Here is a 27825-nt window from a genome sequence, read left to right as displayed (position 1 = left end):
GGTGAAATTCTGTCTCTACTAAAAATACAAAAATTAGTTGGGCGTGATGGCGCATGCCTGTAGTCCCAGCTATTCAGGAGACTGAGACAGGAGAATTGCTTGAACACGGGAGGCAGAGGTTACAGTGAGCTGAGATCACACCACTGCACTCCAGCCTGGGAGACAGAGTGAGACTCTGTCTCACTAAATAAATAAATAAATAAATAATCACTAGACAAAGACAAATTTCAAAATTACTTTTTAAAACCCCTACATACACACATGCTAGGAAAACAGAAAGTATGACATAGGCTGTGATAACAGAACTATATAAAACCAAGCCTGTTTTTTATATAAAAATTTAAATAGACTAAACACAGATGCCAAAAGAAAAAAAAATACTTAACTATATGTTTTACACAAGGAAGTCGTCAGAGCCATGTTACTTGGAAAGATGATATGTCAGTATGGAGCAGAAGAATGAAATTATTTGAAAAGATTGAAAATTTAAAAATTGAAAAGACATACTAGACAAACACAAATAGAAATCAGAGATTGCAATTTTAGTATTAGATGAGATTGGATTCAGAGTGAAAGGTATTAAATGAGATGGAGAAGATACAATTCCGGTTTCAAACCGAATGAATATCTAACAATATGAATATATCTATATCAGGTAGGACTGCACTGCATTAGTACACATGAAGGAAAAAAGTGTATAGCAGGGGGACAGCACAAGGAGAAATAGAAATCTGTTAAGAGCAGGAAACTTTAATTCACTTCTCTTAGTCAATGATAGTTCAAGTGAACACAAAATTAGAAAATAGAATACACAAACAGAGTGATGATTTTTAAGGTAGGTCTACTTGATATACATCAAAGTCAGTAGAATGAAAACAAAGTTAACAACTTTTTTCTAAGAACACATGGAATATTCACAAACAATATTTATATTAGGTTTTAAAAGGCAATAAATTTACTGTGTGTGTGTTGTGTGTATTAGCTTTCCTAATCACAATGCAATAAAAATAGAACTTAAAACAAATTTTTAAAAACAGCAAAAAAAACTACTATTGCAAAACTATACTATCACCCTCCTATCCACCCAGAAGTCTTCTCTTAAACAATTCTGCTGTCCAAGAGAAAATGGAAACCAAAATAACAGAATATATTTTACAGTTAAAACAAAGGTCCAAAGAAAATCCATAGCCTTAACTCTTTATATTAATAAAAAATTTTAAAGTTAAAGAAACATCTATATAAGGTGGTTAGAACATGAACAATCAGATAAACTTAAAAAAGAAGACTTTTTTTTAAAGTTTGTTTTTGAGATGGAGTTTTGCTCTTGTTACCCAGGCTGGAGTGCAATGGCTCGATCTCGGCTCACTGCAACCTCTGCCTCCGGGGTTCAGCAATTCTCCTGCCTCAGCCTCTGGAGTAGCTGGGATTACAAGCACCCACCACCACGCCTGGCTAATTTTTGGTTTTGTTTTGTTTTTTTTTCTATTTTGTTTTTTTGGTAGAGATGGGGTTTCACCATGTTGGTCAAGTTTGTCTTGAACTCCTGACCTCAGGTGATCCACCCACCTCAGCCTCCCAAAGTTCTGGATTACAGGCGTGAGCCACTGTGCCTGGCCAAAAGAAGACATTTTTAAAGCATAAAGTAATTAATTTGAAACATTAAAATGTAGAATTAATTGTAAAAAGCAAACAATGTTGATTTAAAGTATAACAAAACTATAAAGGAGACTTAACCAAATGAAGATAAAAGGGAAAAATACCCAATTTGTTGTATAAAAATGATTTTAAAAAAGAAATATCCACAATGAAGGAATTAATCAAATCATAAGTGTCCACTTTGATTAATTCTATGTAAAAAAAAGATGAACATCTGATGAAATGTCTTCTAGCAAATATAAATTACTTGAAATAACCTCCTAAGAGTTAGGAAATATAAATATAATAATTAATTTGGAAGGAATACACACGGTTATCATAAGCGACACTTCCCCAAAAGACACTAAAATAGGGTTGTGTCCCTAAACTTTTAAGTTCAGATAATTTCATTGTTACTGAAAGTGGTCCAAGAACATGGCAAATAAAGGAACATTTTTGAATTCTTTTATTAAACTAGTATATTATTGATTGTAAAACTCATCAAAGGGACACCAAAAATGAAAACTAGCAGTTCTTAAATGTAGTCAGCAAACCTCTTGGTCTCCCTCTGACACGTTCAGGGAGTCTGTATGGGCAAATTATTCATAATAATATAATGAAATTATTTGCCCTTTTGACTGCGTTAACATCTGCACTGCTGGTTCAAAAGTAATAGCAGAAGCAGCACAGCGCCTTAGCTTGAATCAAGGCAGAGGCAGCTAACTGTACTCTCCATTGCTCTACACTGGTGTTTAAAAATAAGCCAGTTTTGCTTCAGAATGCCCTTGATGAAGCAATAATGATTGTTAATTTTATTAAATGTAGACTTTTGGGCATGGTCTTTTTGATATTCTGTGTGAGGCAATGGGAAGTATGAAGAACACATAAAGCACTCCTGCCACAATCAAAGCATAGGGCTGTTTAGAGCAAAAGCACTTGTGTGATCTTTGGAATTGAGAGCTGAACTAGCTGCTTTTTCTCATGGAAATTGCTTAATACCTGTGAAGGCATGAAATGCTATTCAGCCTCACTTTGAGTTACTCCAATAGAATGTGAATGAAGGACAGAAAACTAAGAAAAGGAACTCTACAATTACACATACTTATTGAATTCATTAGCTAGATGCATGTTTTCATGTAGTTGCTTTGCAGGATATAAGAACATTTTAGTAACTTTCTAGATACATTATATGTCTTAAATTTTGTGGATGAAATGTATTTATATATTTAGGGACAGAAGAAAGTTATTTTAATAAATATTAACAATTTCAGAAACTTTATCCTGTGATGGATAAAATAATGGCCACTCTGCCAGAGAAGCTGGCCTCTGTATTTTCTCCACATTATATTAATGTTCAAATTGTGCTCAGATATTAGATATGTTTAGCTTTCAATATAAACATTGGCTGGTCATTTCATAATAAAATTAAGAATTAACATGTTCACATATCTGTCAATAGTTTTCCTTCACCATGTTGCCATCAATCCAGGCACATGAAGCTCTTCCTGAACTTCCTGGTTATAGAAGCGTATGCTGCTTTGAGAGTAGACAGAGAGCACGGACAAACCACCCCCACAGGGGGCTGCCCATGGGGAGACTGAAAATGGGTGTTGGTGCTCTGTTAAGGTTTTGCTTTGTGTCTTTGTAGTCTTGAACCTCCAGGTCATAAAGCGAATGATCCTCCCTGTTATCTGGATTCTCAGTCTTTATGGTTCTAAGTTTTCAGATATATGAAAATAGCTCAATAAGTGATTTGACTCTCATTTACAATAATTCTAAGTCCATCACTTTATAAACGGAAACTTGAGATACTGGAGGCATCAGGGACTTCCCCAAGCTTACCCAGTAAGGCAAAGCCCAAGCAGAAACCAGAATTTACATATTTAGAGCAAATAATTATAAAAACCACATACCGCCCCTTTATCCACCATCTTGGGAAAGCAAGTATTCCTATCCTTACAATATTCAACTTTTGAGGAAAAAATTACATATGTATGCACTATATGTATACTATATATAGTATACAAATATATTTTTTTAACTGGGGAAGGCCCCAATTTAAAAGCTTGAAGTGCTTATCAATCTTATGAAAAGAACAACTCTGTTTACTCATATGCAAATACTATATGATAGCAAGTTCGGCCAGAGGCCTGTATGTGATGACTCATCATAACTTCAGAACAAACCCCCTCCCTAAGTCTCTAAGGAAACCTACTCCGTGGTTTTACATAAGCTGAAATCCATTTTCATGCTCCAGTTTCTCTCATGTCTTTGAAATAACAGAAGGAAAAGAACCCAGTATATATAAGTAGTTTGAGAGCTGAGAAAGATAGCATATGGCAGTGGAAATGTAAGTGTTGCTTTGATTTTGGAAAGAGAAGTGAGAAGGAGTATTCTTGAGTCAAAGCTCAATTCCACCTGAATGAGATGATTTATTTTTATGCCACAGAATGAACTTTGTGTGGGTACAGATTTATGGCAAATATACAAACACCTGCACAGATCTCATTAGAGGTTTAGAGAAACACCATTTTCCCATGACAGAAATGATTACAGATGCAATCATAATAGTATTTTTATTTAATGCAAGTGGGATTTTTTCACTCCTAAAAGCACAAAGCATTTATTAAAATGAATTAACTTATTTCCAATAAACTTTACAGCATAAAAAGATAGATAAATGACAAGTTAGCTCAAAATGACAGGCTTAAAATATAAATGGAATAGAGCTCTAAGTTTATCATTTTGATTTAAAACAATCAAATAAAATAAAGAGAATCAGTGCCTTCTAGTACCTCTTTAGAAGTTTTCTATTCTGTCATCTAATTTTTGTAAAATGTTATAAAGTGAAATTTAAAAGCCACTCTCTGAGGCTGCTCCAGCACTCCCCAATAAGCTGTCCAGATTCTTGATTAAAAACATTCTTTCCATCCTGGCTTTCAAGAGAAAGAGATACCATCATCAACACATGTGTGTTTTACAAAATCTCTTGTTCAGTCTTGACCCATTTTAGTGTTTTAAAATTGTGCATATGAACTTTTACTATCACATGAATAACCTACACCTGAATGGGCTGGAAAAATCACTAGTTTACTTTTATTGCTACCCTAAAGGAGATCTGTCTGCTTACTGCAACCCATAGAAGGAGCACTCAACTCCAGCAGATAAAATTATTATGCCAATATTGTGCACTAGGGTCCAGCAAATGTGTCTGTGCCTGAAAGCGTGACATTAATACTATTTTTACCCATGGTGTCATGGTATACGAAAGTATAAGAATCCATCGTAACTTGATCATGAGAATAATCTGCAGATCATCAGGCCTTACCTATCTGTGGATACGAATTAAGTCACCTTAACATTAATAGTCAGTATTCAGTAAAGGACCTGTTCTTGTTTCTGCCTACAAAGAATCTCAGCTATCTCCCCTACAAAGTTACCCCAATTCATCAAGTATTTCCAAGAAACACTAAGGAGGATTCTGATGTGCTTCCTTAAAGTTAGGCTTTGCTCCATAGCCACCACATGGCATCTACAGTATCTGCTTTGCTTTCTCATTGATATCTACTGCCTATAAAGCCATGGGGAAAAATTCACCATTGCCACTACTGACTGTGGCCCTCAGAACAATGCAGAGCCCTTTCCAAAGATGCTTCCAATGGCACAGTCTTCAAGATCCACAGCAGTGTTCTTTCTATCTGTTTTGTTCTCCACCCTGCATTCAGCATTGACCACAATGCTTGACAGAGAGCAGATATTCAATACTCAATGAATAAAACCGATTTTCAAAATTAGATGCTTTTTCTAAATCACCAAAATTCTTAAATGAAGTTATTTTGTCCTTCTCCACAAGTTATGTGACACACTGGGAATTTATTTTCCATTAGAGTAAGAAAGACCATAGTTCACTAACGCTGGGTAAATGCAGTGATGCACTAAATCATTTTTAACAAAGCACCAACATGATCATTTGGTGGGGTATGCTCACTGCATTCCCTCATGCTCTATTGCACAAATATACGTATGTTCCTAAGCTTCCCTATGTGACCTTGGAATCTTTCACCTCCTTGGGTCATTTGCCCTTTTACCAACCTTCACATTTGATTAGCTAATTTGTAGCTTTCCTACAAGTTTATTTATCCTAGATTTTGCATTCTCAAGGAAGTTTTTGTGACCTTTTATGCCCTTCCATTGTGCTCCCGTAACACTATTTGGCAATATCTTAACACTCGCCACATGGTGGCCCCACCAGTCTCCTGTCCTGTATCCTCCTCCAGACTCTAGACAGCAGAGTATGTTCTTTGAAGGCAGTGAATGCTTTCTAATTCACCATTGTATCCCCAGCATTTCAAATGAAGCTTGGCAGCTCCTTAGTGTTCCATGAATATTGAGAATGACCTCTAATATTTCATATAGATATAGTAAATACTTCTTAGATATTTTAAACATCTATAAGGCACTTAACAAAGTCGAAGATGATTAATTTAATTAGTCATAAGTAACCATATTGTTTGGGCCCTGTTCAATTAGAAAGCTGCTTGCTATTACCTCTGGCTGGTCAATATGAAGTGAATTACACTCTTGAACCAGCTTGTTAATACCTATGTAACTGCTATTTTAGCTCATTTTACATCCCAGCTATTTTTTCTTGTGTCCAATATAATTCATCTGAAGAGGCTTCATTCTACTCAATCACTATTGCTTTCATGTCATTTATTCTTTAAACATTTATTTATTGATTAGATATTATGTGACACCAGATACTCAAAGTACTAGTAATACAACACTCAACTCCAAGACAGTCAAAGTCTTTACTTTCTTGGTAGTTACATTCACGTTGATGAAGGTAGACAGTAAGCAAATAGCCAATATATCAAGAATACAATAAGAATATGAAAGTGCCAAGGTGAAAATATATTAAGGTGCTATGCCAGTGAAACACCAAGGGACTGCAGTTTAGTTAATTAAAAAGTTTTCACCGAAGTTTGAGTTGAGACCTGAATGGCAAGAAGGAGTCAAGAATGAGAAGGAAGCTCTGGGGAAACAGCTTTCCAGCTGAGGAAATAACTAATGCAAACACCCTAAGTTAGGATCCCGCTTGGCATGTTCATAGAAAAAGAATGTCTTTCTTTCCTCAATTCTCAAAATTTTAAGGTGTGGTATGCTTGTCTCTTTCATTTAAATATCTGTGGATGACGCTCGCCTGCCTGCCCGCTCCCTTGCTAGCTCGCGCTTTCGCTCGCCCTCTCCTCAAGGATCCAGGGAGCTCTGACCACAACCTGCGGCAAGGAAGGGAGACAGAGGCGGCAGCTCAGGAGAAATGAGGCTGCAGTGGTGGTGGTAGGAAGATGTAGGGTGAGGACGAGCAGCAGAAGCAAACTATCGCTGAAGACCTGGTTGTGACCAAGTATAAGATGGGGGGCGACATTGCCAACCGGGTACTTAGGTCCTTGGTGGAAGCATCTAGCTCAGGTGTATTGGTACTGAGCCTGTGTGAGAAAAGTGATGCCGTGATTATGGAAGAAACAGGGAAAATCTTCAAGAAAGAAAAGGAAATGAAGAAAGGCATTGCTTTTCCCACCAGTATTTCAGTAAATAACTGTGTATGTCACTTCTCCCCTTTGAAGAGTGGCCAGGATTATATTCTCAAGGAAGGTGACTTGGTAAAAATTGACCTTGGGGTCTATGTGGATGGCTTCATCGCTAATGTAGCTCATACTTTTGTGGTTGATGTGGCTCAAGGGACCCAAGTAACAGGGAGGAAAGCAGATGTTATTAAGGCAGCTCACCTTTGTGCTGAAGCTGCCCTACGCCTGGTCAAACCTGGAAATCAGAACACACAAGTGACAGAAGCCTGGAACAAAGTTGCCCAGTAATTTAACTACAAGCCAATAGAAGGTATGCTGTCACACCAGTTGAAGCAGCATGTCATCGATGGAGAAAAAACCGTTATCCAGAATCCCACAGACCAGCAGAAGAAGGACCACGAAAAAGATGAATTTGAGGTATATGAAGTATACGCTGTGGATGTTCTCGTCAGCTCAGGAGAGGGCAAGGCCAAGGATGCAGGACAGAGAACCCCTATTTATAAATGAGACACCCCTGAAGAGTATGGACTGAAAATGAAAACTTCACGTGCCTTCTTCAGTGGATGGAAAGGCGTTTTGATGTCATGCTGTTTACTTTAAGAGCATTTGAAGATGAGAAGAAGGCTCGGATAGGTGTGGTGGAGTGCGCCAAACATGAACTGCTGCAACCATTTAATGTTCTCCATGAGAAGGAGAGTGAATTTTTTGCCCAGTTTAAATTTACAGTTCTGCTCATGCCCAGTGGCCCCATGCGGATAACCAGTAGTCCCCTCAAGCCTGACCTCTACAAGTCTGAGATGGAGGTCCAGGATGCAGAGCTAAAGGCCCTGCTCGAGTTCTGCAAGTCGAAAAACCCAGAAAAAAAAAAAAAAAGAAGGCCTCCAAGACTGCAGAAAATGCCACCAGTGGGGAAATATTAGAAGAAAATGAAGCTGGGGACTGAGGTGGGTCCCATCTCCCCAGCTTGCTGCTCCTGCCTCATCCCCTTCCCACTACACCCCAGACTCTGTGAAGTGCAGTTCTTCTCCACCTAGGACATCCAGCAGAGTGGGGGTCTCCCTGCCTCCACCCCAGTTACCCAACCCACTCCTTTCCAACAACAACCGGCTCCAACTGACTCTGGTCTTGGGAGGCAAGGCTTCCTGGCCACGGAAGACTACTTTAGATGAAAAAAAGAAACTGAATAATAAAATCAGGAGTCAAAATTCATCGTCTTCAAGCCCCTCTTTCTAGCCTTTTCTACTACTCTCTGCTTGGTCAAGGTTTGTGACCCTACTACAGAACCAGGCTAAATTGGCCACCACCACTGAAAACTCAGCCAAATTTTTTTATACCATTCTGATGTTAGCATTTTTTCATCTGTTTGGGGCTTTTTCCTCTTTTTTCCATTCTCCCCAAGTATTTTATCTGGCTTCAAAATTAGGATTATTTTTCAGATTGTTTTTATTCAGTGTGGCCAATTCCTCATCTGATTCAGGCTGTCCAGCCAGGCCCCTCCCATTTTAGGAGCTGGAGCCTTCATTTATGAAGCGATTCTTATCTATGAAATGGATCCGAATTTGTCAATCTTTTTTCTTCCATTTTCACAAAGCTGTAAAGAAATAATCCATCTCAACCTCACCCTTTTCTCTGGAGTCAGTGGGGTCTTCCCTGCTCCATTCTACAGAAAACTGAGCTGGAAGTTCAACTGGTTTTGTTCACTGTTTGAAACATTGTGATCTCCTTCCCTTGAAAGAAAAACCAAGAACCAGAGGAGTAGACTGTCTGAAGATACAACTCCTGGCTTTCTGAAGCTATGGACTTGGATTAAATTTCTAGGGGTTTGTAGGGAAAGGTGACAAATTTCAGTACATCTGGCATGCTGTCCCAGGAAACTAGGGCTCCTACTAATTTATGAGGTTTTTAAACACATTGAAAATGACACGACATTAAAATAAATTTGAATTTTCTCATAAAAATAAAAATAATAAATAAATAAATATCTGTGGGTAATAATAGAAATAAAATAGAAATGGCCTTATTTATAAAATGAAATTTTACATGCTTTTATTTAATTTTTTTAAAAAGTTTCTGGCCGGGCACAGTGCCTCACACCTGTAATCCCAGCACTTTGGGAGGCCGAGGCGAGTGGATTGCGAGGTCAGGAGATCGAGAACAGCCTGGCTGGCGTGGTGAAACCCCGTCTCTGCTAAAAATACAAAAATTAGCTGGGAGTGTTGGTGTGTGCCTGTAATCCCAGCTACTTGGGAGGTTGAGGCAGGAGAATCGCTTGAAACAGGGAGTTGGAGTTTGCAGTGAGCCGAGATCGCGCCACTGCACTCCAGCCTGGCGACAGAGTGAGACTCCATCTCAAAAACACACACACACACACACACACACACACACACAAATGAGTTTCTTAGGAGAAATCGTCACAAAGGCTGAGGAACTAGACAAGTGGCCTCAAACCTTTTTTTTGCTGATACATAATGATCGTATACCTTCCTGAGGTACATGCAATATTTTAACACATGCATACAATGTGTAGTGATCAAATTAGGGTAATTGGGATATACAATGCCTCATATGTTTGCCCTTGCTTTGTGTTGGGAAAATTCCAAATCTTTCTTTCAGCTATTTTGAAATGTACAATAAGTTATTGTAACAGTAGTTTCCCTCCTGGGCTATCGAACACTGGAACTCAACTCTTGATCTGTGTATTGCACTTGGGGATTTTATAATTAAAGCCCCATTGCTACGACACAGACAGCACCCAAGGGCTTGCTAATCACCTTTAAAACTCCAGTCCAAATTTAGGCAAAATTCCTTCGTGTGCTTTCCTTTCGTATAGTTGAGATAGGCCAGCATAACTAGAAGTGCTCCCAGAAGGTTGGTATTGCCACTAGACACCAAGCTGGCCTCTGAAACAGGCTGCCTTGGTCCAGATTGTTTTCTTCTTTGTTCCAAATCTGAGCTAAAGCTATCTCTTGCCTTGTCACCAACAAATTCAAAACATCCTTCCTTCAAAAAGTACCCACGTTTCCTGATTTGAAATTACCAGCAACATTAATGTAATTTAAGAGACAGACTTGATTCAGAGCTAATGGGCAGGACTGTGCTAAATGACACAGTAACTTGGTTCCACCCACTCTATCATGGCCATTGGATGTGACCTTCCCCACTCAAAAGCTTATTATAAAAGAGTTACTTTCTCAGCTTTCTCTGTTGATGGAGTATAAGTAGCCAAACACATTCAAGTTATCAAAATGCATATGAGTTCATCTTTTAGCCAATTAATTTACTTGTAAAGATTTGGCCTATTAAATAATTTGTCCAAAATGATAAAAAGGAATATAAGGGTGAGGATGAACTGTATTTCCAAAAGGATATTCAAAACCATTACCTTCACTAGGGATAATTTTCCCAAACTAATTGAAATTTAAATAGAATTCGAGCTGAGCAAACAGGAACAAAGAAAACAGTGGCAAATGATACGATTAAAAAATGGACAAAGTGCCTGTATAGATATTTATCAAAAGAAGAAATGGGAATGGCTAAGAAGTATATGAAACAGTGCTCAACATCACCAATTATTGGGGAAATTAAAATTAAAACCACAATGAAATATCACCTCACATCTATTATCTAAAATATGAAAGATAAGTGTTTTGGTGAGGGCGTGGAGAAAAGGGAACCCTGGTGCACTGTTGGTGGTAATGTAAATTAGTACAGCCATTATGGAAAACAATATTGGGGTTCCTCAAAAATCTTAGAATAACCATAAGATCCAGCAATCTCACTACTGGGTATATATCCAAAGGAAATTAAATCAATATCTCAAAGAAATATATGAATTTCCGTGTTCATTGCAGCATTTTTCACAAAGGCCAAGATATGGAATCAACCTGAGTGTACACAGACAGATGAATGGATAAAAGGAGGAAATCCTGCCATTTGCAACAACATTGATAAAACTGGAGGACATTATGCTGAATGAAATAAGCCAGGCCCAGAAAGGCAAATCTTGCATGATCTCATTTGCATGTGGAATTTTTAAATGTCAGAGTCATCAAAACAGAGTAGAATGGTGATTGCTAGAGGCTAGGGATTGGGAGAAATGGGGAGATGTTGGTCAAAGTGTAAAAAGTGTCAGTTATGCAGAATAAGTATGTTCAGGAGATCTGACGTACAGCATGGTAACTATAGTTAATAATACTGTATTTTATTTACTTGAGATTTGCTGAGAGAGTAGATCTTGTGTTCTCACAACAACAAAAAAAGTGGTAACTATGTGAAGTGAAGAATACGTTAATTAGCTTGATTGTCATAATCACTTTACAGTGTATGTGTTTATCAAAATATCATATTTAATACAGTACATACATTCATTTCTGTCAATTATGCCTTAATAAATCTGGAAAATTTTAAAAAACAGAGGCAGAAAGGTAGAGGCCTCTAATTTTAAAAACATAATATTAATTGAAGATGAAAACGGGTGTAAAGGAGGCAATGAATTCAAAAGCAGAGAGAACTCGGGAGTGAAAGCAGGGTAATACAAAAGTCAACTTCCTTCTCTTCTTCCTCTTCCTGTCTTGCTCTCCTTTCCCTTCTCTTTGCTTCACTCCCTCTTCTTTCCTTATCTTCCCTTTCCTTTTCTTCCATCCTAAATAACTTAATCCAAAAGCTATTAGGGGAGGTAAAGCAAGGTAGACATTGGTAAGCAGGGGAGGAGGCACCCAGATCAGTGTTAGAGCTTGAGGAGGTATGGAGGCTCACACAGAGGGGCAGCCTAGCTCAGAATGTGACAGCCCAAGGGTGTGAGGAGAATATTAGAGTAGAAGAGTGGTTCAATAGGGGGTAGTAGGGCCTGAGCAGAGGAAGCAGAGCATTTGTGTGAGGTGAGGTGGATATGGCTTAAGATTAGTTACATTTGGGGAGATTGATGAAATAAGTAAATATTTTAAGGACTACGAAAGCCAAGATTTTTGCTGTTGCAGATAGAAGCTGCAATTATGGAAAAGGAAAAACCTAGAAGAACTCTTGTAGCTTTGGTTTGGAATTAGAGGCATTGGTGTGAACATACAATTTTCAATATATATGGATAGATGTAAAAATAATGATGTAATTGTGTGTGGAAATGCCACCTGATCAAGTTTATCAAACTTAATGTCCCTAGAGTCACTATAACATAGTACAAATAAAAATAAGATGCAATAAAAACACTTCTGTGGTATTTCTGCCAAAAATTCATAACCCAAATGTAATCATGAAGAAACCTCAGATAAAAACACATTGAGGGATGTTCTAAAAGATAACTGACCTGTAATCTTCAAAAGCACCAAGGTCATAAAAGCCAAGGACAGACCAATGCCAACCTGCTCCCCAATGAGAGAGACTAAGGAAACATGACAGCTAGATGAGCATGTGATACTGGACCAGATCATCTGGTAATAAAGGATATGACTGGAACACTTGGTAAAACATAGAGTCTGATGATTAGAAGGCAGTAATGTCTCAGTATCAGTGTCAATTTCATGATGAATATTAGTGTTTATGTAGAACCATGTCTTCATTTGTAGGAAATACATACTAAAATAGTCAGAGGGGATTAGATACCATATTAGCAACTTTCAAACAGTTCAGGGGGACAATGATTACTATTTGTACTGTGTCTATGAGTATTATGTGGGCTTGAGATTCTTTCAAAATAAAAATTGAGCAAATAAAAGGGGACAGGTGCAACTAGATCCTACTGTTTTTCACTGACCTATTTTTCTCCCTTCAAAGGAGAATTGGAGCAATTGTCTCATGACTTGATACAAGATATCAATCCACCAAGCATAGTGGTGCATAAAAATATAGGTGTTATCGGATTCTAGCTGCCACGCCAAGCCTGTCCTTCATACCTTTATGAGTTCTTCACTAGAGTGAAAATTATGACTATAATGCTTTATTTAAAAAAAATAGAAATGAAAACAGGGAAAAATAAAGATGAAAACAATTAGTTGTTTAGCCAGGCATATATATTGTCTTTTCCAATCTTCTCAACAACTTTTTTGGGTAAAAGCTATACACAATAAGTTGGGAATCCAGTTTGATTCTGTCTTTTGGCTCTCAGGGCTGCTTGATAGGCATGAAGTCCATAGTCATAAATGTGAACTTGCCATGAAGATAATGGGACTCTTCTCTGAGAGAAGATAAATACTGCCCAAAGTATGGCCAAATACACTTGCCATGCAGGAGAATGATTATACCTTGATATTTGAAATGATGTGTTGTTCTTGTTGATGAAATGGGGGTGAGGGGAGAAAGGACAAAAGAAGAAAATGCAACAAGTTAACAAATGCACTTGAAGCTCACAGGCACTGCATACTGGAAAAAGATTTGCAAAATGAAACTTTTTGCCAAAAATGTAGACTGTAGACTAAAGGCAGGACAAAAATAAGGAACTGCTACTTTTTATTTATTCAAAAATATTTAAATCACTGTTTTTATTGACCTCTAATTGGAAAACACCATGCTCTGGAGCAGAGGGAAAAATTTTAAAAAAGAAAAATTAAAAAGAAACCACAGGTTCTTTCATTTTCCTCATCAGTAAAATTGATCAGTCAATCAAAGAGTGCATGTAATTACAAAACCTTAGAACCAAAAAAGTTTCAATTTCAACACAGAAATCACAGAGTTTTCATCTTTAATGGAGTAAAGAAGGTGCTATGGTTTGAATGTTCATCCCCTCCAAAACTCATGCTGAAATATGGTTGTCATCATACCGGTGCTGGGAGGTGGGACCTTTGGGAGCTGATTGGGCCTTGAGGGCTCTGCCTCATGGATGGGATTAATGCCATTACAAAAGGACAAGTTTGGCCCCCTTTTGCCCCTTAGCCCTTCCACCTTCTGCCATGTGAGGATTAGCTTTCCCCTTGTTTGAAGGACACAGCAATGGAGCCAGAGACTGAACCGCTGGTGCCTTGACTTTAGACTTTCTATATTAGTCCGTTTTCATGCCGCTGATAAAGACATACCTGAGACTGGGAAGAAAAAGAGGTTTAATTGGACTTACAATTTCATATGGGTGGGGAGGCCTCAGAATCATAGCAGGAGGTGAAAGGTACTTCTTTTTTTTTTTTTTTTTTTTTAATTTGAGACAGAGTCTCACTCTGTCACCCAGGCTGGAGTGCAGTGGTGCAATCTCGGCTCACTGCAACCTCCTCCTCCCAGGTTCAAGCAATTTTCCTGCCTCAGCCTCCCGAGTAGCTGGGATTACAGGCATGCGCCACCACACCCAGCTAATTTTTGTATTTTTAGTAAAGATGGAGTTTCACCATGTTGGCTAGGCTGGTCTTGAACTCCTGACCTCAGATGATTGGCCCACCTTGGACTCCCAAAGTGCTGGGAATACAGGCATGAGCCACCGTACCCCTCCAAAAGGTACTTCTTACATGGTGGTGGCAAGAGAAAATGAGAGAGAAGCAAAAGTGGAAACCCCTGATAAAGACTTGTTCACTATTTCGAGAATAGCATGAGAAAGCCCCATCCCCATGATTCAGTTACCTCTAACCAGGTCCCTCCCACAGCACGTGGGAATTCAAGATGAGACTTGGGTGGGGACATAGCCAAACCATATCATTTCACCCCTGGCCCCTCCAAAATCTCATGTCCCCACATCTCAAAACCAATCATACCTTCCCAACAGTCCCCCAAAGTCTCAACTCATTTCAGTATTAACTCAAAATTCCACAGTTCAACGTCTCATCTGAGACAAGACAAGTCCCTTCCAGCTATGAGCCTGTTAAATCAAAAGCAAGTTGGTTACTTCCTGATACAATGAGGATACAGGCACTGGGTAAATACAGCCATTTCAAATGGGAGAAATTGGCCAAAACAAAGGGGCTAGAGGCCCCATGCAAGCCTGGAATTCAGTGTGGCAGTCAAATCTTAAAGTTCCAAAATGATATTCTTTGACTCCAAGTCTCACATCCAGGTCACACTGATGCAAGAGGTGGGCTCCCACAGCCTTGGGCAGCTCCGCCCCTGTGGCTTTGCAGTGTACAGCCCCCATCCTGGTTGCTCTCACAGTCTGGCATTGAGTGTCTGTGGCTTTTCCAGGTGCATGATGCAAACTGTCCATGGATCTAACATCCCAGGGTCTGGAGGATAGTGGCCCTCTTCTCACATCTCCACTAGGCGGTGCCCCAGTAGGGACTCTGTGTAGGGGCTCCAACCACACATTTTCTTTCTGCACTGCCGTAGCAAATGTTCTCCATGAGGGCCTTGCCCCTTCAGCAAACTTCTGCCTGGGCATACAGGCATTTCCATGCATCTTCTGAAATCTAGGCAGAGGTACCCAAACCTCAATTCTTGACTTCTGTGCACCAGCAAGCTCAACACCACATGGAAGCTGTGAAGGCTTTGGGCTTCCACCCTCTGAAGCAACAGCCCAAGCTGTATCTTGAACCCTTTCAGTCACAGCTGGAGTAGCTGGGATGTAGGGCTCCAAGTCCCTAGGCTGCACACAGCAGAAGGACCCTGGGCCCAAACCACAAAACCATTTTTTCCTCCTGGGCCTCCAGGCCTGTGGTAGGAGGGGCTGCCACAAAGGTCTCTGACACACCCTGGAGACATTATCCCCCTTGTCATGGTGATTAACATTCAGCTCCTTGTTACTTATGCAAATTTATGCAGCCAGCTTGAATTTCTCCTCAGAAAAGTGGGATTTTCTTTTCTATCACATTGTCAGCCTGCAAGTTTTCCAAACTTTTATGCTCTGTTTCCCTTTTAAAACTGAATGCCTTTAACAGCACCCAAGTCACATCTTGAATGCTTTGCTGCTTAAAAATTTCTTCTGCCAGATACCCTAAATCATTCTCTCTCATGTTCGAAATTCCACAAATCTCTAGGGCAGAGGCAAAATGCTGCCAGTCTCTTTGCTAAAATACAACAAGGGTCACCTTTGCTCCAGTTCCCAACAAGTTCTTCATTTCCATCTAAGGCCACCTCAGCCTGCGCTTTATTGTCCTTATTGCTATCAGCATTTTGGGCAAAGCCACTCAACATATCTCCAGGAAGGTCCAAACTTTCCCACATTTTCCTCTTCTTCTGAGATCTCCAAACTGTTCCAACCTCTGCATGTTACCCATTTCCAAAGTTGCTTCCACATTTTTGGGTATCTTTTCAGCAGCACCCCATTGCTGGTTCCAATATACTGTATTAATCAGTTTACACACTGCTGATAAAGACATACCCAAGACTGGGCAATTTACAAAAGAAAGGGGTTAAATGGACTTACAGTTCCACATAGCTGGGGAAGCCTAACAATCATGAAAGGAGGCAAGGAGGAACAAGTCATGTCTTACATGGTTGGCAGCAGGCAAAGAGAGAGAGAGCTTTTTCAGGGAAACTCTGCATTATAAAGCCATCAGATCTCATGAGACTTATTCACTATTGTGAGAACAGCACGAGAAAGACCTGCCCCATGATTCAGTGACCTCCCACCAGGTACCTCCCACAACATGTTGGATCTCAAGATGAAATTTGGGTGGGGATACAGACAAACCATATCACTTTTCAACCTCCAGAACTGTGAGGTGGTAAGTTGTGCTTTTTATACATTATTCAGCCAGTAGTATTCTGCTACAAGAGCACAAAACAGATTAAGACAGAAGAAAAAGAGTATGATTGAGTATAAAGGTACCCAGATGTGTATGTTTCAAGTTTACATCCCTGCCACACTACACAGAAGTAGTTGGGTATAAATAGTTTATGAATTGATGAATGAAATGGACCTAGATTTCAGCATGTTTTCAGCTGAGTGCAATTCAAACTACTTTATTTTACTGGTGACAAGTGTCTACACATGAAAATATTCTTTGTCTATGTCTATTTATGAATACTCACATATGCCAGTTTGTTTTTTGACAGAGAGCTTGGTTTAAGTGTGGCACAACAGGTAGAACATGTTCTATAAAATGGGCATGATGCTTTTTTACCTTAATGGTTTTGTGAAACACTGTTTGAATGCCCATTAAAATGGCAAAAATTTAATTTCTCTTTAAATGATTTGATAAGTATCATTATGCTGATTCATAGCAACAAATACTGAGATTTTCATAATTACACAGCACTGTATTCTTGGTAAGTTAAAAAGAGCAAAGGGATAAAGGGTAAGTGGTCTGGGGAAAATTCAGCTATAGAAAAGTTTTTTCAATGTTTTAGACTATTTTAAATTTCAATTGTCCTGCAGTCATTTTGCATCTGTATTTCTAATAAGAGACTAAATTTCAGTTTTAGAAATTTACCCCTAAAATAACACCTTGTTTTGAAAAGTAAGAATTTAAAATTAGTTAGCAAGTCGATTTATAATTTAGAATTTTCACTAAAGGAAACAACATTGGTAGTGTGTATGTTTTTATCACAGTTGCCATAGTAATAAAATAAACAGCCCTAGGATCTCACAGCTTCACTGTCATTCAGAATACATTTTTCTCACCATCATTTTTCAGCAATATATTTTAATGAAAGTGATATTATATTTCACTGCAAGTTAATAAAGATCCAACAGCCATTAATTTGCCAAGCATTTGTTTTTAATGGTTATGAAGTTCGTGTCAGAATGTAAAATGCCAGAATATTATCCTCATCAAGCCCTTTAAGGCTAAGCACTCACAGATTACAGAGCAGTACATAATACATTTCTTAACTGGAAAGTTCATAACTATTAACCTTTTGACAAGGATCACCAGAGCTGCCATGCTGTAAATTACCTCCTGGCCTCCTTAGATCAAGAAGGTTGTAAAGAAGTGCTGCTGGCCATGGCAACCTGGCAGGAGCAGCCCAGCACAGCACAGCCCAGCTCAGCAGCAAGAGGTGGACCAGCTCTGCAATGTGCAGCTTCTTCCTGGCTGACTCTGGCCTAATTTTAAAATGAAGTGCTTGAACTCTTTAATCAGCATCACATCACTCTGCAGAACATCTCTAAAAATTGTTTCCATGGTAGCAACTGAAGACGTATTCAGAAGTCCTCATATTGCCTACATAACCTACTTAATTACACAGGAACTACTAGACTACTAAACTGTGTGTATGCATATAAATATATAAATTTATGTATTTATAAATTTATAAATTTTATATTATATATTATATATAAATGTTATATAAATTTAAAAATTTATATTTTATAAATAATTATTCCAAAAAGGATTAATGCTAATATATATGTACTAGAGTTAATCCTTCGTGAAATTAATTGCCAAGCCTCATTACTTTAACAGAATTTTAAAAATACATATGCCCATAAAATCTTCAAAATTAATGGAAAAAGACAATAAAGAATGAAAATTCTAATATTTATTTTGTGATCCCATTTGATTTGATTTACAAAGTTTGCATAAGCTAAAACCTGTATTTTCACACCTCATGAAAATTACTTCTTTATGTATTTCTAGAAATATTATTTACCTGAAATACAAAAACCAATTATTCTGCCTTTCAAGTCATCTGGATGTTTTTCTTTTTCTTTTCTTTTTTTCTCTTTCTTTTTAATTTTTATGAGTACACAGTAAGTGTATATATTTATTAGTTACATGAGATATTTTGATACAGGCAAGCAAAGCATAATAATCACATCAGGGCAAATGGGGTATCCATCACCTCAAGCATTTATCCTTTGTGTTATAAAAAATCCAGTTATACTCTTTTAGTTATTTTTAAATGTACAATTAAATGATCTCTGACTATAGTCACCCTGTTGTGCTAACAAATACGAGGTCTTATTCATTCTTTCTCACTACTTTTTATACTCATTAACTATCCCCACTCCCCCCAACACTACCCTTCACAGCCTCTGGTAACCATCCTTCTACTCTCTATCTCCACGAGTTGAATTGTTTTAATTTTTAGTTCCCACAAATAAATGAAATATGCAATGTTTGTCTTTCTGTAACTGGCTTATTTTACTTAACACAATGACTTCCAGTTCCATCCATGTTGTTGCAAATGACAGGAGCTCATTCTTTTATATGTCTGAATTGTACTCCATTGTGTATATGTACATTGTCTTTATCCATTCATCTGTTGATAGACACTTAGATTGCTTCCAAATCTTGGCCATTGTGAATAGTGCTACAGTAAACAGGGGAGTGCAGAGATCTCTTCCATATACGATTTCCTTTCTTTTGGGTATATTTCTAGGAGTAGGAATGCTGGATTGTATGGCAGCTCTATTTTTAGTTTTTTGAAAAATCTCCAAACTTTTCTTCGTAGTGATGGTACTAATTTACATTCCCAGCAAAAGTGTACAAAAAGTTCTCTTTTATCTAGAGATAAATCTATACACATCCTTGCTAACATTAGTTATTGCCTGACTTTTGGATAAAGATCATTTTATCTGAAGTGAGATGATATCTCATTGTAGTTTTGTTTTGCATTTGTCTGATAATCAATGATGTTGAGTACCTTTACATACCCTGTTTGCAATTTGTATATCCTCTTTTGAAAAATGTCTATCCAGGTATTTTGCACATTTTTTAATGAAATCATTAGATTTGTTTTTCCTATAGAGTTGTTTGAGCTCTTATATATTCTGTTTATTAATCCCTTGTCAAATGGATAGTTCGCAAATATTTTCTCCCATTTGTGTGGGTTACCTCTTCATTTTGTTGATTGTTTCCTTTGCTGTGTAGAAGCTTTTTAAGTTGATATGATCTCATTTGTCCATTTTGGCTTTGATTGCCTGTGCTTGTGTGACATTATTCAGGAAATCTGCTCAGCCCAATGTTCTGGAGAGTTCTCCAATGTTTTCTTTTAGTAGTTTCATAGTTTGAGGTCTTAGATTTAAGTCTTTAGTACATTTTGGTTTGATTTTTGTATATAGTGAGAGACAGGGGTCTACTTTTATTCTTTTGCTTATGGAAATCCAGTTTTCCCAGCACTGTTTATTGGACAGAATGTTCTTCCTTCAATATAGATTCTTGGCGCCTTTGTCAAGAACGATTTCACTTTAAATGTATGGATTTATCTCTGGATTCTCTATACTGTTTCACTGATCTATGTACCATGACATTTTGGTTACTATAGCCCTGTAGTGTAATTTGAAGTCAGGTAATATGATCCTCTAGTTTTGTTCTTTTTGCTTAGGATAGCTTTGGCTATTCTGGGTCTTTTGTGCTTTCATATAAATTTTAGAATTGTTTTTTCTAATTCTATGAAGAATTTCATTGGCATTTTGATAGGGATTGCATTAAATCTGTAGATTGCTTTGGATAGCATGGACATTATAACAGTATTGATTCTTTCAATCCATGAACATGGAATACCTTTCCATTTTTGTGTGTCTTCTTCAATTTTTTACATCAGAGTTTCATAGTTTTCATTGTAAAGATTTTTCAATTCTTTAAGTTTGTTCCTAGGTATTTTATTTTATTTGCAACTATTATAAATGTATTATTTTCTTGATTTCTTTTTCAGATTGTTTGCTGTTTGGATATAGAAATGCTACTGATTTTTGTATGTTGGTTTTTATCTGGCAACTTTACTGAATTTATCAGTTCTAACAGTTTTTTGGTGGAGTCTTTAGTTTTTTCCAAATATAAGATGATATCGTCTGTAAACCAGGATAGTTTGACTTCTTCCTTTCCAGTGTGAGTGCCCTTTATTTATTCCTCTCATCTGATTGCCCTAATATGACTTTTAGTACTATGTTGAGTAACAGTAGTGAATGTGGGCATTCTTGTCATATCCCAGATGTTAGAGGAAAGGCTTTCCATTTTCCCCATTCATTATGATACTAGCTGTGGATCTGTTGCATATGGCTTCTATTATGCTAAAGTATGTTCCTTCTACCCTCAGTTTTTTGAGGATTTTCATCATGAAGAATGTTCAATTTTATCAAATGCTTTTTCAGCATCAATAAAAGTGATCATACTTTTTTGTTCTTCATTGTGTTTAGATGATATATCACGTGGATTGATTTGCATGTGCCGAACCACCCTTGCATACCCAGGATAAATCCAGCTTAGCAATTATGAATCATCTTTTTAATGTGTTGTTGAATTCAGTTTGCTAATATTTTGTTGAGAATGTTTGCATCAATATTCATCAGAGATATTGGCCTATAGTTTTCCTTTTTTTTAATATGCCTTTTTCTGGTTTTGATATCAGGGTAATACTGGTTTTGTAGAATGAGTTTAAAAGTATTCTCTCCTCCTCTGTTTTTCAGAATAGCTTGAGTAAGATTGGTATTAGATCCTCTTGAAATGTTTGGTAGAATTCAGCAATGAAGTCATCAGGTCCTGGGATTTTCTTTACTGGAATACATTTTATTTTGTCTTTGATCTCACTACTTGTTATTGGTCTGTTCGGGTTTTGGATTTCTTTATGTTTCAATATTGGTAGGTTGCACGCATCTAGGAATTTATCCACTTAAATATTTTCCAATTTATTGGCATATAGTTGCTCATAGTAGGTACTAATTATTCTTTGAATTTCTGCAGTTAGCAGTTGTGGTGTCTCCTTTTTCATCTCGAATTTTATTTATTTGGGTCTTTGTTATTTTTTTCTTAATTAGCCTGGATAAGGGTTGGTCAATTTTATTTATCATTTCCAAAAGCCAACTTTTTGTTTTGTTGATACTTTGTATTATATTCTTCATTTCAAATTTATTTATTTCTGCTCTGATCATTATTATTTCTTCTACTAACTTTGGGTTTGGTTTTTTCTTCCTTTTCTAGTTGTTTTTAAGATGCATCATTAGGTTAGTTATTTGAAGTTTGTGTGTGTGTTTTTTTTTTTTTTTTTAGACGAGCTCTCGCTCTTGTTGCCCAGGCTGGAGTGCAATGGCATGATCTTGGCTCACTGCAAACTTCCCCCTCCAGATTCAAGTGATTCTCCTGCTTTAGCCTTTCGAGTAGCTGGGATTACAGGTGCCTGCCACCAAGCCCTGCTAATTTTTGTATTTTTAGTAGAGACAGGGTTTCACCATGTTGGCCAGGCTGGTCTTGAACTCCTGACCTCAGGTGATCCACCTGCCTCAGCCTCCCAAAGAGCTGGGATTACAGGCATGAGCCACCATGCCTGACCTTATCTTCTTCTTTGATGCAGGCACTTATAGCTATAAACTTGCCTCTTAGTACTGCTTTCACTATAACCCACAGGTTGCAGTATGTTATGTTTCCATTATCATTTGTTTCAGTAAATTTTACTTTAGCATTTCTTGTAGGATCAATCTGGTGTTGATCCTACAAGATCAACTTTTGTTTGTCTGGGAAAGTCTATATTTCTCCTTCATGTTCAAAGGATATTTTTGCCAGGTATATTATTCTGTGGTAAAAGTTTTCCCCCTGCCCCTTCAGCATTTTAAATATTTCATGTCACTCTCCTGGGCTGTAAGATTTCCATTGAAAAATCTGGTGCCAGATGCATGGGACCTTCACTGTATGTTATTTGTTTCTTTTCTCTTGCAGCTTTTAGGTTCCTTTCTTTATCCTTGACCTTTAGGAGTTTGATTTTTAAATGCCTTGTGGCAGTCAGCAGCTGGCAAGGCCAACCAGGCTTGTGTCCTTCCCTTCAAGGTGGTGAGTTCCTCCAGGCACTGAGTGGGCCCAAAGGTGCTGTCCAGGAGCAAATCACTGGACTCAGAAACCTTAGAAGTCTACCTGATACTCTACCGTACTTCTGTTCAGCTGGCACTCAAACTAGGAGATGCAGTCCTTCCTACTCTTCCCTCCTCTTTCCACAGGCAGAGGAGCCTTACTCTATGGCCATCACCACCACCACAGGCCCATGGGGAGTACTGCCAGGCGACTGCAGATGTTCCCTTAAAGACCCAAGGACTCTTCACTCAGCTTGCTGCCTGGCCTGAGACTCACCCTTCAGGGAAGTGAGCTCCCCTATGGTCCAAGGTAGGTCCAGAAATGTCATCCAAGAGCCAAGGCCTGGAATTGGGGACCCTAAGAGCCTGCTTGGTGCTCTTCCCCACTCGGTGGCCAAGCTAGTACCTAAGCTGCAAGACAAAGTCCCCTTATTTTTCCCTTTGCTTTTCTCAAGCTGAAGGAGCCTTCCATTGTAGCCACCACAGCTGGGAATGTGCTAGGTCTCATCTAAAGCCAACAAGTCTCAGAGTCTCATGCCAGGCCCACAGCATACTACCTGGGTATTGCTGCTGGTTACTCAGGGCCCAAGGGCTCTTTAGTCAGCAGGTGATAAGCCCTGTTAGGACTGAGTCATTCACTTCAAGCCAGCAGGTTTCCTTCTGGCCCAGCGTGTGTCTAGAATTGTTGTCCAGGAGCTAGGGCCTGAAAAGGGTGCATCATGACTCTAACTGGTCCCTATTCTACTGTGGCTTACCTGGTAGCCAAGGTGCAAGGCAAAATCCTCTTTACTCTTCTATCTCCTCTCCTCAAATGAAGGAAGGGGGTCTCTTTTGGAGCCACAAGCTGTGCATCCTGGGTAGGAGAGGGGTGGCTCAATTAATCCCTTAGCTGACCTAGCTGGTGTCTCAATAGATTGTGTGCCCCCCAAGTTCACTGGCTGAGATCAGTTCAACTCTAGGACTCACCTAGGAGTTGCAGTCCTTGTGGCCTAGGCTGCCTTTCAAGTTTATATGGGGCCCCAGAACATTTCAGCCCACCGTGGTGTGGCTTGCCAGAACTCAAGTTCCAACCACTGAGATGAGCAATTCCCCTCCAGCTAGGGCTGGTTTAAATACTCGCTCCTTGGGCAGGCATCAGATGAGTTCAGCCCGGTTTTTCTTTCTGCTGTGGCAGGGCAGCACTGAGGTCAATTCAATGTCTCACAATTGTTGTGCTTTCCCTTCCCTGAGAGCACAGCGTCTCTCTCTCTCTCTGTGCCATATGTCTGCTGCCAGCGGGGAGTGGGAAAGGGGTCAGTGATTCAAGACTACCTTTCCTACTTTTTTCAGTGCTCTTCCAGTGATATGAAGTTAAAACCAGGGATTGAGTGCTCACCTAATTTTTAGTTCTTCTGAAGATGTTTCTTTTTGTGTGTAATATTTGTTAACTTGGTATCCTTGCAGGAGATGATGATCCGTGGAGCCTTCTATTAGGCTGTCTTGTTCCTCAAGTCATCTGAATTGAAGCATAAATAAATAAGATGGGCATCTGGGGAGAGTGATAGGTCATCTGTATTTCTTTCCCCTTGTATCTAAAGCACGTATTCATTCTTTCAGTACATATCAATTTAGTCTCAGATTTTGCACAAGGTTTTGGATATAAAGCAATGAAAGATAGACAAATAGTTTGTGTGAAAATTGGTGAACACACCATGTGCAGTGGCAGCATTTAATAAAGACAGCAGGGGGAAGCCAAGAGGCTTCCTGGAGATGAAATCTTAGCTGAATTTTGATGGCTGAAGAAGAATCTACCAAGTGACGTAGAATGAGGAAGGGATTAAAGGCATTCTTGGAAAATAAATAGCATATGCCAAGCAAAGAAGACACTTGAAGGAAGTTGAAATAGTATTCTGTAGCTAGAATGTGAGATGCACCAGGAATGGCCATGTCAGGCTGGAGAGAATGGAAGTTCGCCACAAGGAGAGAAATGGAAGGATTTTGAAGAGTATATGGGTTTTCTAAAGGTCATTCCAGTAGCTTTCAAATGATGTACCTAAGAGGGCTGAAGATGAGGAGACCCAAGTAAAAATTAAGAGGAACTAGGCTAAGGGAGTCTGATACAGATGGTGGGTATGAATCTGAAAAAGAAGAGGTAGAGCTGCCAGTTTTGAGTGATTGATTTTTATCTGGGCAATGAGTACGAAGAGCAGTTTTAGATAGCATTGAGATTTGTATTTGGATTATTGACTTACTTCTTAAAAGAAGTATTTGCAATTCCTCCCTCTATTTGCTCACATTATCCTCATTCCTCAACCCACTGAATTCTAGATTCTACCACTAATCTATTGAAATAACTCATACTAAAAACATATCTGACTTCAATGTTGCTAAATGCAACGGATCTTCACTTTGCAGCTGGAATCATTTGATTACATCTGCATCCTTGGAGCATCCACCACCTACAGTATCTGTGATAAACTATTTCCCAGAGTCTCCTTCTGCTCTTGAACCTCTCTTATTCTTAACTTCAGTCTCATGTATCGTACTCCCTGTAGGACTCAGATTTCTCTATGTTACCACAAATGAACGTATTGAATCCTAATTTCACCATTTTCCCATCTGCCTTTCCTCCCAAATTTAACCCTATTTCTTTTTCAGTGTTCCCTATCTCAGTTGGTATTTCCACAGCTACTCTTAGTTTTCCAAGCCTAACACTATTTATTATTATTATTAAATGCTTCGTTTCCCTTGAGTCCTATATTCAACCAATGACCATGTCCTATTAATTCTAGCTCCTAAAAATTCTTTCTATTCCCATTACCATCAACCCGATACAAACCATCATCAACTCTTTTAATAATCATCTAATTGCTTGAAATTGCCTTTGTCCCTCTTCATTTTGTTTTCCAGACAACAGTGTATTTCTTTTTTATTGCAAATCTGATTATGTCACTCTGTTACTGAAAACGTTTCAGTAGTTTTCTGTTACATTAAAAATAAAATTCACAACTGGTAACACGACCAGTGCCAACCTTGACTATCTTTCCACTGCCAACACTTCCACCCCTGCCTAGTATAATTATCCCCTTAAGATGTTGGTCTTTAACATTATGGAGGCAACGTATTTCCTATAGTTGACTAATCCAATATGGGGTCAGGAAAACAGGTTAAAAAGTCAAGGAGTTCGAAGGCCAAGGGCATAAGAGTTGAAGGTAATGTTATCTGTGTAGATACTAAATTTACACAAGATGATGGCAGGAATTAGAATAGAAAAACAATAGTTCTCCGTGAATCTTTTTTTTGATTTGCTTTATTGATAACAATAAGTTTGTTGGTAAGAATTACACAGAACATGGAATAATAGAACAACAGATTTTGTGAGCTAATATACCAAGTTTTATTCAAGGAAAAAAAGTAATGGTTTAGTAAAAATAGTAGGAAGCTAATACAGGCCAGGGTTTATTAAAATTCTCATTCTGGGCACAACTCAGAGGCCACAGAATATTGCAGGAGGAGTTAAAGCTCTGAGTTCAAGACCTGATTTTATACCTCACTTTTCTTCTTATGTTGGGTATTGAAATTTCTGAAACTCAACATTCTCCTCAATAAAATAGCAATTATGCCAGTTTCCATGACTACATCACAGAGACACAATGAAGACTAAATGAGATAATGTGTATACACAGACTCTACGTACCTTAAAACAGACTCTATGTGCCTTAAAAGCTCTATGACCTTGGGCAACCTATTTTCCTTCTCATTCTCATTAAGGTGAACTACCTCAAATAATTTCTAAGGTCTTTTCTTCTCTATAGATAAAATTTATTGTTTTTTATTATTCAGGAGTTGTTTAAGAGGTAGAAATTGGTTAAGAAACTATCATCAAATGCTTGTGTCCACCATCATCTATTGGGGCATACTAAAGAAATGAATGAATAAAGCATGGCAATAAAGCCATGGGAGGTGTAAGTGTGAGCACCTCTCCTGTAGGCTTCAGAGTGCATGCGTGCTGTCCTTTGCAAATTGACTTTTCATGATCAATCAGTTTTTGCAGTCTATGTCTTCTCCTGCGTCAGCCAAGTCCTGGCTTAAACTTTGCATCACCCTGTCCACAGGGCAACCATGACCTTCCTGTTATCCAATTGGCATTCCGGCCCAGGCAACATGCAGTAGACAATTAAGGTCACCCATTCCATAACTGGTGTCACGAAATGCAGAACTCAGCACCTGAAAAGAAATAAACACTAAGATTGTATCTGAAGAAAAGCTAACGAGCAATATGTTGTCTGAAACTAAAGACTGGCCATGCATTTAAAGAAGCTCCAGGCCTGAATTACAAAGTAGCTTGACAAGCTTTGTGTCTTCTAAACCCCAAAGCATATGTCTAATGCTCCAAGCAGGGAATTCCCATTCTGAGTAATCTAATCCACTTTCTATTTTTCATTCCCCTGGGTCAAAGAGAGTCCTTCACGAAACATAATTCTTGTTTATAGGTAACTGTTGCTTTAACAAATTATTAAGATTATTGAATTTATTTTTTCAAATTTAACATTCAGGTGGAAAATGTCTGAAAATTTGGTGTATGTTGAAGGTTTCCTGATTCTTGTGTTTCTGTTTCTATTGTTTCTGGCAACAACACTCAACCCTTGACAGTTGGAGAGTCACTTAATTTATCTAGCACAGCTTCAGAAAAGCCAAATAATAATGCTATCAAAATGGACTTCCACTGACATGCTGAAATTATGTTAATGAGGTTTCCAAATCAAAAGATTACAACTACTCTGATGGACTGTGCAAATGAGGTGATTGTTTCTTACATTTTGTATTTCATGTCCGGCTATGTAAAATAAGTAGCAAGTAGCAATAAGGAATTTAATTATATTTTTTAGTAGTGGAGTAGCAGATTGCTCTCTCTCCCATTATAGATGAACTGTATTTTCAACATGTATCTCTCCATGCAAAGATTATACAGTGAAAACTCTAAGATATTGGCATTTCCTGTTCAATTTAATCCCCAGTAATATGATGGTAATAAAGTCGTCTTAATTCCCTTTCTAA

General features: G+C 38.3%; 1 pseudogene; it reads left to right on the top strand.

Moving 5' to 3' along the window:
* Positions 1-6983: 6983 nt before the first annotated feature.
* On the top strand, positions 6984-8271 carry LOC100615447 (proliferation-associated protein 2G4-like; annotated as a pseudogene).
* The last annotated feature ends 19554 nt before the right edge of the window (positions 8272-27825 follow it).

The sequence above is a fragment of the Pan troglodytes genome, chromosome 5, assembly GCF_028858775.2.
Source record: "Pan troglodytes isolate AG18354 chromosome 5, NHGRI_mPanTro3-v2.0_pri, whole genome shotgun sequence".
Lineage (NCBI taxonomy): Eukaryota > Metazoa > Chordata > Mammalia > Primates > Hominidae > Pan > Pan troglodytes.
This window is presented reverse-complemented; position numbering and strand designations above follow the sequence as displayed.